At 42.3% G+C, this 13,913-nt stretch overlaps 1 long non-coding RNA gene and 1 pseudogene across 1 annotated transcript; both read left to right on the top strand.

The window, feature by feature from the left end:
- The first annotated feature begins 2,813 nt into the window (after positions 1-2,813).
- On the top strand, positions 2,814-5,822 carry LOC124648796 (annotated as a pseudogene).
- A 4,682-nt stretch (positions 5,823-10,504) lies between these two features.
- On the top strand, positions 10,505-11,024 carry LOC124677350. Its single transcript, XR_006994034.1, has 2 exons — positions 10,505-10,622; positions 10,789-11,024. It is a non-coding gene; the product is annotated as an uncharacterized LOC124677350 (long non-coding RNA).
- Positions 11,025-13,913: the final 2,889 nt, after the last annotated feature.

The following is a 13,913-nucleotide window of genomic DNA, read 5'->3' as shown; positions in this document are numbered from 1 at the left end:
TTAAAAATCTTGTCATTTCTACTTAGCCAAAGTGCCGCCCCCACCCTAAGAAGCAACTTGAACCTTGAATCGACACCATGAAGCCAATTGCCAAAGACATTGGCCACACTAGTCGGGGGAAACAGGGTAGACGCTACTTGAATGACTGACCATATAGATCTCGCAAATTGGCACTGGAAGAAAAGGTGTTTAATCGTTTCGTCCTGGCAGTGGAAGAAAAGGTGTTTAATCGTTTCGTCCTGTTGACAGAAAACACCGTGTACTTCCATGCCAGTTTCGCTTAACAAGATTATCTTTGGTGAGAATAAGTCCTCAACGAAGGTACCATCCAAATTTTTTAATTTTTAATGGTATCTTCATCTTCCAAATTTTCTTATTATTATCAACTCGTATGTCAGAATGAAGGATCGCATTGTATAATGATTTTACCGAGAAAGTGCCATCTGCATTAAGATTCCACCCAAATTCATCCGGTTCAGACGATAGTTGTATATCTCCTAGCCGGTGAATCAGGGAATTCCATGCCAACAGCCTTTGCCCAAGTAAAACTCGTCTGAACGTCACATTCGGAGGTGAGCTAGCCATTACCGTGGCAATGGTATCACTTTTGCGACGAACAATACTATACAAAGCAGGATACTGTTCACTTAAGGGTGCATTGTCTAACCAAGTGTCCTCCCAGAACCGTATTTGTGCTCCATTCTTAATCAAAAAGTACCATGGCGGAAGAAGACATTCTTTGCCGCCATGAGGCCAGCCCAGAAGTGTGAATCCCCTGGTTTCCAAACCACTTGGGATAACGTCTTCGAACCCATATACTTTCTCGTAAGAATAGTTTGCCAAATCCCATCCTCAGTAAGAATCTTAAACAGCCATTTACCTAGTAAGGCTGAATTCTTGACTTCCAGGTCCAAGCCCTCCTTGATCTTTGGGACTACAAACTATACTCCATTTAACCAATCTATATTTTTTTTTCTCGCTGTCCCCTTGCCAAAAGAATCTGGATCGATAATAATCGAGTTTATGCAGAATTCCTTTTGGTACTAGGAAGAATGATAACATATACAGTACCATGTTTGTCACTACTGAATTAATGAGTACCGGTCTTCCTCCCAAGGCGTTTTTGTAATCTTTCTTCCACAATTTTCCATTCAGCAATTTTGAGTTTTCGATAATGAATCGGAATACCCAAATAGCGAATAGGAAACTGGCCTTGCCCGCAACCAAACAACTCTGCGTATAGAGTCGTATCGTTTTGGGCATCACCGAAGCAAAACAATTCACTTTTATGGAAATTGATTTTTAATCACGATAACTGCTCAAAAGCCGCCAAAATTAATTTCAGATTACGAGCTTTTTCGAGATCATGATCCATAAATAGTATTGTATCATCGGCCATCGACCAGATGTGGAATCACCCCTTCAATCTGGCCTTCAGACTTGGCCCGCTCTATCAGGATAGCCAGCGTATCTGCTACAATGTTAAACAACATTGGAGACAGCGGATCCCCTGGCGTAACCTTTTTCGTGTCTGGAAATAGTGCCCAGTGTCATCATTAACCCGGATTGCCACACTTCCTCCATACACAAAATCGTTGATTAGAGCATGCCACTCAGGAGAAAAAGCTTTCATCCTGAGAGTCTGCTGAAGGAAAGACCACTTGACCTTATCATACGCCTTTTCAAAATCTAATTTTAAAATAACCCCATGTAATTTCTTAGTATGCATTTCATGTACTGTCTCATGCAAAACCGCCACACCATCCAGGATATTTCTTCCTTGCATGAAAGCGGTCTGTGATGGACGAACAACATGATCCGCAACCGTATTAAGTCTAATTGTGACCACTTTCGTGAAAATCTTGAAACTTAAGTTTAAAAGGCAAATAGGTCTATATTGTTGAATCCTTTCTGCCTCATTAACTTTCAGTAACAAAATTACTTCACCAAAATTTAGACGAAATAATTCTAGTTGTCCCATGTGCAATGCACTAAACAGAGCTAGAAGGTCCGGTTTAATAGTATCCCAAAAAATTTGGTAAAACTCAGCTGGGAAACCATCTGGACCCGGTGCTTTATTACATTCCATTTGGAAAATTGCCTTCTGAACCTCTTCCTCTGAATAAGGTGCAGTCAGAAGACCATTTTCTTCCATAGATACTTGGGGTATGTCATCCGTTAAGTCCTCATTTAAAGAAAAACCACTTTCCTCCGGAGGACCAAACAGACCTTTATAATAATTCTATCTATCTTATCAATCTCCGGCCTTCTTCTCGTCTTCAAGGAAAGTCTCCTGGTGAGATCTTGTTTGGTTCTCCCACGTATGACCATCTTCGTGTTTTTGGTTGTACTTGTTATGTTCTATTAGCACCTCATGAGCGTACCAATGTGTTTTCCTTGGGTACAACCTTGAGCACAAGAGTTCTCGTTGCTATGACTCTTCTGCTCGTCGCATTCGCTTTTTTTCGTGATCTCACTTTTGTTGAGGATCAACCCTTCTTCTATCCCCTTCCGCTCGATTTCCATCATCAACCTCTTTAGATTCTACCTCTTTTCTTTAATTTCCACCTATCTTTTCAGACGAGTCTGCCTCTGAACCGATCTTCACATCGGGGCCACCTTCATCCCATGTTTCATCTCCTTCCTCACCAGCTCCAACCTCTCCGTCACTAGCTCCACCTATAGATAGCTTTCCTTTTTTTATAGCCATCGTCCTAGAGTTCCATCTAATACCGAGTCATTTGTTCCTCTGTCGTCTACTCATCTACTCCTCCAGTAGTATTGATCCTTGCACTCACGATTCCTCTTAGACAATGAGGTATGCTCTTCGTGATCGCTCATCTGAGATTCCTGACAGATACAAAGAGCATTTCATTGCAGGGGCAGCTTATGAGCCTAATACTTATCAGGAGGCAGTTGTGTCACCAGAGTGGAAATTGGATATGTCTGAGGAGCTTGCAGCACTAGAGGGTACTGGTACATGAGATTTGGTACCTTTACCGCAGCACTCCGTCCCTATCACTTGCAAATGGAAATAGGTGTATTAGGTTAAAACCAAGTCAGATGGTTCAGTGGAACGCTATAAGGCTAGACTAGTTGCAAGAAGTGTTCAGCAAACTCAAGGGGGAGATTATGATGAGACTTTTGCTCCAGTTGCTCACATGACTTCAGTTCGCACTCTGATTGGTGTGGCCGTAACTCGGTATTGGAAAATTTCTCAAATGGATGTGAAAAATGCTTTCCTTCACGGTGATCTAGATGATGAAGTATATATGCAGCCACCTCCGGGTATTGAGGTTCCATTGGGTCATGTTTGTCGCCTTCGAAAGGCTCTTTATGGGATCAAGCAAGTTCCTCGTCTTGGTTGAGAGATTCAGTTATGTGGTTCAAGCCGTTGGTTTGTCTCCTAGTTTTTCTCCTAGTGAGCATGACCCTGCACTCTTCATACATACATCTAAGCGAGGTCGTACATTGCTACTACTCTATGTAGATGATATGTTGATCACTGGAGATGATGATGGATATATTTCTTTTGTTAAGAAAAAGTTGAGTGAGCAATTCAAGATGTCAGATTTGGGGTCCCTCAGTTACTTTCTTGGAATTGAGGTCAAGCACATAGATGATGGTTGCTAATCTCCTAGAAAAGTACACTCATGATTTGATTTTGCGCTCTGGCCTTACTGACACACGCATTGCTACTACACCCATGGAGCCTCAATTGCAATTGCATCCAACCGATGGCACTCCTCCTGAGGATCCTTCTGGGTAACGCCATATTATTGGCAGTCTAGTGTACCTCACGGTGACAAGACCGTATATTACACATGCTGTCCATATTCTCAGCCAATTTGTGAGTGCTCCCACCTTAGTACATCATGGTGATCTACTTCGAGTACTTTGATATTTAAGGGGCACTTCATCTCGCCACTTGTTCTATGCTAATTCGAGTCAGCTCCAGCTTCGTGCTTACTCTGATTCCACTTGGGCGAGTGATCATGTCAATCGTTGTTCGGTCACTAGCTATTGCATATTTCTTGGTACTTCTCTCATTGCATGGAAGTCAAAGAAGAAAACAGCTGTATCATGCTCTAGTGCCGAGGCGGAACTTCGGGCTCTTTCTACTACTACATCAGAGATTGTATGGCTTCGTTGGCTATTGGTTGATCTTGGTGTTTAATGTCATACACCCACGCCTCTTCTTTGTGACAGTAGTGCTGCTATTCAAATTGCCAATGATCCTGTCAAGCATGAGCTGAACAAACACATTGGTGTGGATGCTTCCTTCACCCAATCCCAGTGTCAACAATCTACTACTAAGCTCCAGTATGTCCCGTCAGGGCTTCAAGTTGCAGAATTCTTCACCAAGGCTCAAACCAGAGATCAACATAGGTTTCATACTCTCATACTTGGTGTATCAGATGCTCCTGACACACCTTAAGTTTGAGGGTGGGTGTTAAGTGTATACATACTTTATCTGTTTAGGCTCATAGTCTAGAATGAGGCCCAGGCCCATGTACCTTGTATATTTGTCTCTCTCGTTCAATACAGAGCTATGCTCAATCTATTCACATGAAACTAACAAAGATTACTCGTATTTTTGGTATATTCATTACTTTTTATCCATTCAACTATTTACTAAATTCTAGGCAAACCAATTGGTTATGTATTCTCCAAGTTTTACCATTCCATTAGGAATCAGCGGCGATGTAGGAGTTCTGCCAATTATCCTTGGTGTCCTCTTAGTATGATGAAAGCTACTCATATGGGAAGCAAAGAAGTCAAGAGAATTTCTCTTCACACAGAACCGAGTGTTGTTGCTACATCGGCTTGTGGACAAGGATATCGCCAAAAGGATGATGCTCAGCTTAGATGAGCTTGAAAAGGTAACAAATAAGTTTGACAAGGCTCGGGAACTTGGAGGAGGCCAAGGTACTGTCTACAAAGGGATTTTATCTAATCAACGTGTTGCTGCCATCAAGAAGTCAAAATTTGTAATTCAGAGAGAGAGACAGATGATTTCATAAATGAGGTTGCCATCCTTTCTCATGTAAATCAGAGAAATGTAGTGAAGCTATTCGGATGTTGCCTCGAGACAGAAGTTCCATTGTTGGTCAATGAATTCATTTGAAATTGAACTCTCTGTGATCATCTTCATGTCAGTAGTCCACTATCATTGGCATGGAAAGAGCAGCTAAGAATAGCCCTTGAAACCTCAAGATGCCTTGCTTACCTGCACTCTGCTTCAGTATCAATAGTACATACAGATAGAAGTCTGCCAACATACTACTTGGCAGATCTCACAGCAAAAGTATACGATTTTGGAGCTTCTCGAGGCATCCCCATTGATCAAACTGGAGTTACAACTGTCGCTCAAGGAACTTTTTGATATATGGATCCAGAGTACTACCACACGCGGCGACTCACCAAGAAAAGTGATGTATACAGCTTCGGTGTCATGCTTATGGAGTTATTAACAAGGAAGAAGCCATGTGTCCACATGCCATCACCAGGAGAGAGTCTAACTGCAGAATTCATCTTGTATGTGAACCAAGAGAAACTCTTCAAGATGCTAGACCAGCAAGTCATCGAGGAAAGGGGGTGAAGAAGCCAAGGAAGTTGCAGCGGTAGCCGTGATGTGCTTAAGCTTAAATAGTGAAGATAGATCCACAATCAGGCAAGTCAAGACGAGACTTGAAGCGATGCAAACAGTGGCAATCAACACACCAATGGAACAGAACAATGTCAATGTTGATGATGAAAACTTCAGTAGGCGCTATAGTACGGAGGAAGAATGCATGTCATCAATGGGTTTGCCTCGGTAAACATATTGCTATATGTTTCATTAGTTAGTGGAGACGCACCCTGGCTCAGAGCAATTTGCTGACAAGAATATAAAAAAATCTTGTATTTTTGTCTTTGTTCGTTCTTACAGTTAAACTACCGGCGTCCTTTGTAAGTATGCTTAGAAACAGGCAAACATAATAGACAATTATTTTTCATAATTTGCACAGGACACAGTTTTGATTATCTAGTCAGTAATAAATATAAAGAAATTAAATAATAAGAGACCTAACAACTGTAGAAAAGATACCAAGTGATGGCATCATCAGCAATATCTTTTATTCTACTTCTTAGACGTAATCAATCAAAGAATGATCACGTAGCTGCAAAAATAGAAAAATAAGGTAGCTAACCTATTCTCATATGTATCGTAAAATGTGTTTCTCCCTCTTAGTTTATTGATAGTTAGAATTCATATCGACATAGAAAGAGGATGAGGCTACATGACAGCTTTCAAAACTCTGACTGCCAGAATTCACTATACTGCTATGCAACTTCATGTCAAAGGAACGTGCTAATACAAGATGTGGTGTAAACAACAAGAAGGCTTGCCTAGGTAGAAAAAAATTACAAGAGATGGTGTAAACAACAAGGGTGCCTTGTTACTGAACAGGCTTGTATTTTTAGTCTGTCGTAATCTTCCTAGATGGCACTGGATATCTCCCAAATGTACAGACGTTGTAAGCTCCAACAGAATAAGATCATGGCAGAACTTCAAGTGTAAATTTGTCTCCTAATAAATGTTGAAAGAATAGCATATGGTTCTTCATATTCCCCATAGCGCATTTGATAAACTCCAAAAATAGTCCAGGCTACTATTATCCCTCAGTTGGTAGATACAAAATGAAAAATGACAACTGAAGTAACATGTGCTAGTTTTGAATTTATATTTTAAACTCCTAGGTGCAAATACACCCAGGGAAAAAAGTAAACTCCCCTAGTTTGTCTCAGTATTTCAAAGAATAGAAATCGCTGTCTATCAAAGTCCAAACGAAGGCACCGATTCGTCTTGAAGCCCTCACCATAGAGCCGTGTTATTGATATGTCCAAGGTTTTTGTCACAGCCTATAGTCTATGCCGAAGAAGCAATTTAATAGCATGCATGCTTTTTCCATAAATACATGTTGGCATACACCAACCCTGGATGGTAAAATTTCTCAATTCGCTATCACCTCTCATCTCACCCTCCAGAGGTAAGAATGTTCTTACAGTGCTGTGGTTCGCGCCGTCTGAAGCTGACTTGTGGTAGACTGACGCCCAACAGCCTGCGGAAGAAAGAGCTTGGCCAACGCACTGCAGTAGCAGCACAAATGAGACGATTCACTCTTGAAGAAATTATGTATCAACAGCCAAGCCCGGAGATGGGGGCGATCGAAGTAACACCAGCTCGAAGGTACTCACCAAAGGTGTGTCCACTGAACTCGGACTTCTCTTCTGAGAGCAGCTCACCAGTCATCAGCGAGAGCATCTCCATCAGTAGAGCGCCTCTGAGAAGCCGAAACAGCACCGCAAGGCGAGTCAGCTTTAGATCCCCTCATGAATATGATGTATTTATCATTCCTGCAACAAGAGATTCAGATGACTACGACTCCAGTGATGGAGAACCACCAAGAATATGAAGAAATGAGGGATTGGGGCAGAGAGGATCTATCATGCTACAGCCAATTCTTGGCAGGTTTGCTGTCCTCGGAAGAAATCCAGAGAGAAAATCCTGTATATAGTTTATAAGTACATGGCAGCCCATTTTTATAGAGGACAGCAACATGTAACAGAAATAGAAATACGTATCTGCACCCTTGAGTTTACCAATAGGACATATGCAGCACTGGAAAATTTCAGAACTATCTATTGATGGTTTAAGTAGCTCACAAATGAAACCAACAGGCCAATAATACATTGTGCAAAATGCGGAACATGGTACTACTAACGAACAGGGTGTTCCTACAATTTTAATCTGATATACGTGGTGAGAAGTGAGAACAAAGGGCACGAGCGATCTTCTCGGAGACATGAGGGTACCTTCATCTGGAGCCTGGTGCGCGTCACATCGGCGGATGCTTCGATTCCGAACGGTCTTTGAGCGGCGGAGTGGCTCTCCGTCGAGCTCACCGTCGGTGGTGGCCGCGGAAGCCCCATGTAGATGGGTGCTGCTCGTGTGCTCACATCGCGTGACAACCGGAGACGGGGACGGCGGCGAGGGGAGTTTTCCGCGGTTCGTGCACCGCGAGCAGGGCAAGAGGCAACCCTGGACTGGGCTGGACTGAGAGCATATTTGCGGCGTTTGTTTCCACGTGAAATCGGGAGATTTTTGACCGAGCCCGTGCCGAGTAGCTGGCCCATGCACGCCAGCCTTTGATTTTTTTTTTTGCAAGGAGCCTTTGATTTATCCAAAGCCCGCAGCAACCGGCCGAGCCAAGGCCCGGTACATATCATCCCCCAAAGCTCTTCATGGACAATTCTGAAGTCAAGTGCTATAGATATCGACAGAATGCTCACTGGGCATCCACAGAGTCACAGTGCGAAATCATTAAAAAAAGGGAAATTTGCTGCAGGTCACAAAATTGTAATGGTACCTGGCAAAGACACAATCGAGCGGTGTGTTTCAGCAAATGCAAAAAAAATAACAGTGTCTTGCAGCAAATTTCCCTTTAAAAAAGACCAATCTTCGTCAAGGTAAAGCAACTCGCTTCGCACATGACAAGTGGTGCGCTATGGTGCTAGAAAATCTCTGAAAAATGATCTCCCTACTCGTCACGTGTTGCAAAGGGAAGTAATGTCCGTGGGGATGAGGGAGGAGAGAGAAGGCAGGGTTGCTGCGTTTTCTAAATTCATTTTTTAAAATGAAATATCTTGAGCACCGTAAGTTCAAATTATGAACCAGTTTCACTTTTGAGATCCTCGCGTCGAGATCTTCAAAACTAGATCCTTGATAGGTTTTGGCATATATTTTTTCCGTACTTTCAATATTAGTATGGTTGTAATCGTGGTGTGTGTATCTAACTGTACTCGTGCTTCAATTGATAAGTACTTATGTTTTTAGTATATTTGATGCAGTTTTTCCATTTACTCACTCGTGTGCGTTACTGTATCTGTGCTTCCTCGTGTGCACGAATGTATTTATGTACCTATAGTTGCTCGTGTGTGTCACTGTACTTCCGTACATGTACTCGCTCGTGTGCGCGATTGTACTCGCTCGGGTGCGCCACTGTACTCGCTCATCTACGCGACTGTACTCGCTCGTGTGCGCCACTGTACTCGATCGTGTGCGCCACTGTACTCGCTCGTCTGCACGACTATACTCGCTCGTGTACGCTGTGTTGTACGCAACTGTACTCGTTTGTTATATGTAAATGTACTCGCATGTTGTATCGGGAGTACTAGCATCCTAGCATGGTACCTCGCACGGGGGTACTAATCAAATGCGTGGAGCAGCGCACTAGCGCGAACGCGGACAGTGCACGTTATTCGGCTCGCGGTCAGTGTTTGTAGTCGTCGCTAGGTGGTCGAAAGACCTACTTATAATTTTTATTACTTTTGGATCAGTTTGTACTGCTATTGATGATTATTAATAGATCGGTGGAATTTTCGTAAAGAAGAAAGAAACTGGTATGGAGTTAAAAATTGAGAATAATATGGATTTTATTCCATGCCTAATCTTAATTTCTCTTGGTATTGCAGATCTCGAAAGAAGAAGAAGAAAAGGAAAACATGTGTGTACTGCTTCCATGCCTTAACGAGCTAATAACGTGTGTACTGCTTCCATGCCTTAATAACCAACTAATAACGTGGCGCGAGAGAAGGCTTGAACCGAGATCGATTGATGGCTACGAGTGCCGAACGTGCAGACAGCGCGCCGAGGACGATGGATCGGATTGGCCGCGCCCCATTGTCATGGGAATATTCTTCCCTCCTCTCTCGGTTGAGTCCCATCCCATCACGTACGTTATCTCACTTTACAACATGCACGTGGATGCAGCGATCTCTCTGGTACTACGGTCCTTTCTTTCTTCACGTTGAGCGAGCGAAATAAAAGAAAAGGATGGAGTACACGCCACGATGATTCGTGAGTCAAATCCGTGTTTGCTGGACCATCAACCAAACCAAAAGAAACCCCGGACTGAATGGCCTCAAAACATGATGCAAACAAATATAAAATGACCGTTGCGGTTGTTCGGTTAAAAAATAGAGATAATTGCACTAGACATACAAAAAGTTGTCATCCGGGTGCATATTCATACAAGTTCTTGTAACCTGTGATTTAGTGGTACAAATAGTTGTCACTCGGGTGCAAAAACATACAACACCAATGATAACACGACATGTGTCCGCCACGCTGGCTCTGGCCCATCTCAAAATCTTTAGCAGAAAGCCCCCTAACTTTCGACTCTTGACTCAATTCGTAGCAAAGTTTCTTGATTCAGTTAGAATGAAATCCCCAATTTCCTCTTCTAGCAGAGGAGGCAAACCCAAGCTGGGTGACGATTTGGGGGGTGAGCTGGGCGCCATGGGGATGCTGCTTCGTCAGCCTCTGCGCACGCCTCGGGGCCGTCGACGCCGCCGGCGCGCGCATGCAGTCCGCGCTCGCCGACCTGACGGACAAGGTCGCCGCCTTCCGTGCAATAGCGGCCGCCGCACTCGATGCCGTCCGCGCCGGGCTCGACCAGCGAGCTCCCGTGTCTGCTGCGCGCGAGCTCGTCCAGCTGCTGGTGGTCACGTCGCAATTTGTTCTCCAAGGTTTCCTGGACTGCTCATTCTTTAACGCCGATGTGGCAGTTCGTCAGGTACAACAAACTCTGCATATTTATATACATGAACACAATGTCCAGGTTTCCAACTTGCAGCTGAATATTGGGTAATTTATAAAAGTCGATCTTCAGTTTGTTGCTGTAGTGGTAAACTAAATTACTCATTTCTGAACTTCAAAGTGTGGTTCTACATCTGATGCAGGTATGGTGAGAATGTACTAGAAGCTAAGAGGAATCCTAATTGGACAACTCTAGTTTGCCGTGGCATTTGAAATTGCAGTATTTGCAGAGCTAAGAGGGGATGGTTCTGTACAGGCATTGCATATAGGAAGTTGATTGTTTCTAGTGGTAGTGTAGTCTTATTGTTCATGTGTGAAAGATGTATGTGTGAAACTTGGAAAGGAATAAAAGATACCATGCTTCATTTGCTGGTGCGTATATATATATATGTTTCATTTGCAGATACTACTAATTTTGAGTGCATTGTACAACACACCATCTATTAAACAGAGCAACAAAAAGATGGAAAGACCGTCAATATTATTTTGAGTGGACTTTGTGAAACATAGCAACAAAGCAAAGCAGGCACATCTTAATTGTTCTTCACAAATAAAAACTAGACAATATAGTGCATTGTAGAACACAACATATGTCAAACCAAAAGAAGTAAAGGCTAACAATATTATATGTTCATTACAAGACAAAGAGAAAATTAAGCGAAGACACTAGTACAAACAGCTCACTCAGGTGCATTTTGAGTGACTTGTATGACTTCCGCATCATCTCCAGCTACCATTTCATTAAGATCCCGCAACTCAGTTTGCCTCTGGTCAGCACCAAACAACATGTGATATGTTGATCCAGGTCCTGTGCGGTAAGTGTTTCTTCTGTTTCTTCCTCTTGGAGATGTTGTAGCTATGCTTCCTCCATCTTCTTGTGATTTTCTTTTAGCTCCTTTCCCTCTTCCTCTTGCAGGTTTTGATGCTGTTGGAGCAGTGCTTGGTCCAGCTTCATTTGACTTTTTTTTACTGCCATTTTCTCTTCCTACACCTCTGCCTGCTCCTACACTGGTATCTCTTCCCCTTCCTCTTCCACTTAATCCTCCTCTGGTTTGGGTAGTTGTCACTCTTGCAGCAGGTATTGCTTCCCTTGCAGCTACCACAAAGTCACTCTCTTCTGGCAAAGGCTCATTTAATCTTTGTACTGGAAAATGTTCTCTTGCCTACAAGAATTAGCATAAAACATTACATTTTAAAATCATGAACAATATTTTACCAATTTTTGTTTTGCTATACTAGGAGAGAAAATTAGAGGTATACTAAAATATAGACAGTGACATACGACAACTACATTTGTATGGTCAGTATCTAATTTCTAGGCCCATACTGGAAATAGGACAATATTATGACAATATGAGTAATTACAACCTCTTGGCCCATAATGTAGACCATGCTATCCGATGTATGCATTGGATCTTGTGTGGGGTTTGGAGGAATGGGCATTATATGCTGCAATAAGAACAATATAATTAGCATAGTCTAACAGAAGTGTGCGGAATTGAACAATATTATTAGGTACATGTTAATCATACCTGCAGAATAGATGGGTCATCGATATCTTCATTTTCAACCTGAACATCCTCATTGTGTTTCTCAGTTAGAATATACTTGGCATGCCCTTTTTTGTTGTGGTTTGGGTTTCCACATATTGAACAGTGCATAGTGATGCCTCCTCTTGTAACATATTTGACACCATTTTTCTCTTTTTCTTCGGGAGTTTTTCTCCTATTCTTTTTAGGCCTACCCATTACCTTTGTGTACAGAGGTGGGTGGACTACAACAGCATTCATCTTCTCCCAGTGATCCCTAGATCTCAGAGGCACCAAGTTGTATGCATAAACTTTTTTATAAGTTTCTATGGTGTAGCAGCTGTGCACCAACTTATCAGGGCTAATTCTGTCTATCCTACAACATGCTATAGCATGATGGCAAGGAATGCCTGTTAGCTGCCACCTGTTGCAATCACAAGTTCTGCCTGCCATATCCACAATGTTTGTTTTCTCAATTTCCAGTGATTTGACATGATAGATACCATTTCCAGTATGCTTAGCACTACATTTTGCTGCCCATTCTGTAAGTTTGTCAATCTTCTTCTTAATTTTGGGACAAATAGTTCCAGGCCACTTCTCGGCTTCTTTCTGCTTGTTAACATTTCTATGCACCATCTTGTAGAAAATGGTCTCAAGCATTGATAGTACTGGATATTCTCTAGCTTCCAGTATGTAGCTGCACAAGTGCAAGATAATTATCTTTCAACAACATGTTTGGTTGCAGTGCAAGATGAAAGATGCAAGACAATGCTAGGTAAGCATGAGAGTTACCTGTTGAAAACTTCTGAGTGGTTATTCAACAACATGTCACATTTTGGAAATTCACTGAAAAAAGCTTTAATCCAAGTGTTCGGTACCAATTCCTCAACCCATGCATGTGCTGCTTCACTGTCAACCTTTAGCTTCTCCATGTTTCTCTCCCAGCTAGGAATGTTTGTTGATCTGGCAATTGCCCACAAATCATTTTTCAATGTTTCTCCTTTGTGCAATTTGTGGAAATTCTGATATAGATGCCTAACACAATGCCTATGTTCTGCATCTGGAAATACTTTCTTCACTGCATTTATGAGCCCCTAAATATGAGAAAATGCATAGAACAATGAGTGAATAATAATTATAACTTCTCTTTCTGCAACACAAAAATGAGTGCACATTGTGTACTAAAATATACCTTCTGCTTGTCACTCATTATTGTGAAGGGAGATGTGTTGGTAATATTCAAATCATCTCTAAGTGTTGTCAGAAACCATTCCCAAGAACTAGTGCACTCCACCTCAACGATGCCCATTGCAATGGGATAAATGCAATCGTTGGGATCGATTCCAACTGCAGTAAGCAATATCCCCTTGTACCTAGTCTTTATGTGACACCCCAAATTAGTGGTCTGCATCCTTTGAGAAAACCCCTCTTGCACGCATCATAAGACCAGTACAAAGTTGCCAAATGTTCCTTTGGAACCAGATCTGATTGCTCTTTTATTTGATTTGTGCTTAGGAAAAATCTTGAGCCAGGATTAGCCCTCCTCAACTCTTGCCCATAGTCACATAATAATGCAAATTGTTCTTTCTCATCACCATGGATAATATTTAAAGCCTCTTTCCTTGCTCTTCCCAACTTAAATCTGTTAGGGCACATGTTGAATTTCCTTTGCACTTTGGCTGCAAATGCTTGCAAATCCATCTTCTGGTTATCTCTAAACTCGTCAATAAAGTATTGAG

Source organism: Lolium rigidum, chromosome 1, assembly GCF_022539505.1.
Source record: "Lolium rigidum isolate FL_2022 chromosome 1, APGP_CSIRO_Lrig_0.1, whole genome shotgun sequence".
Taxonomy (NCBI): domain Eukaryota; kingdom Viridiplantae; phylum Streptophyta; class Magnoliopsida; order Poales; family Poaceae; genus Lolium; species Lolium rigidum.
The sequence above is the reverse complement of the archived record's forward strand: the minus strand, read 5'-3'. Positions and strand labels throughout refer to the sequence as shown.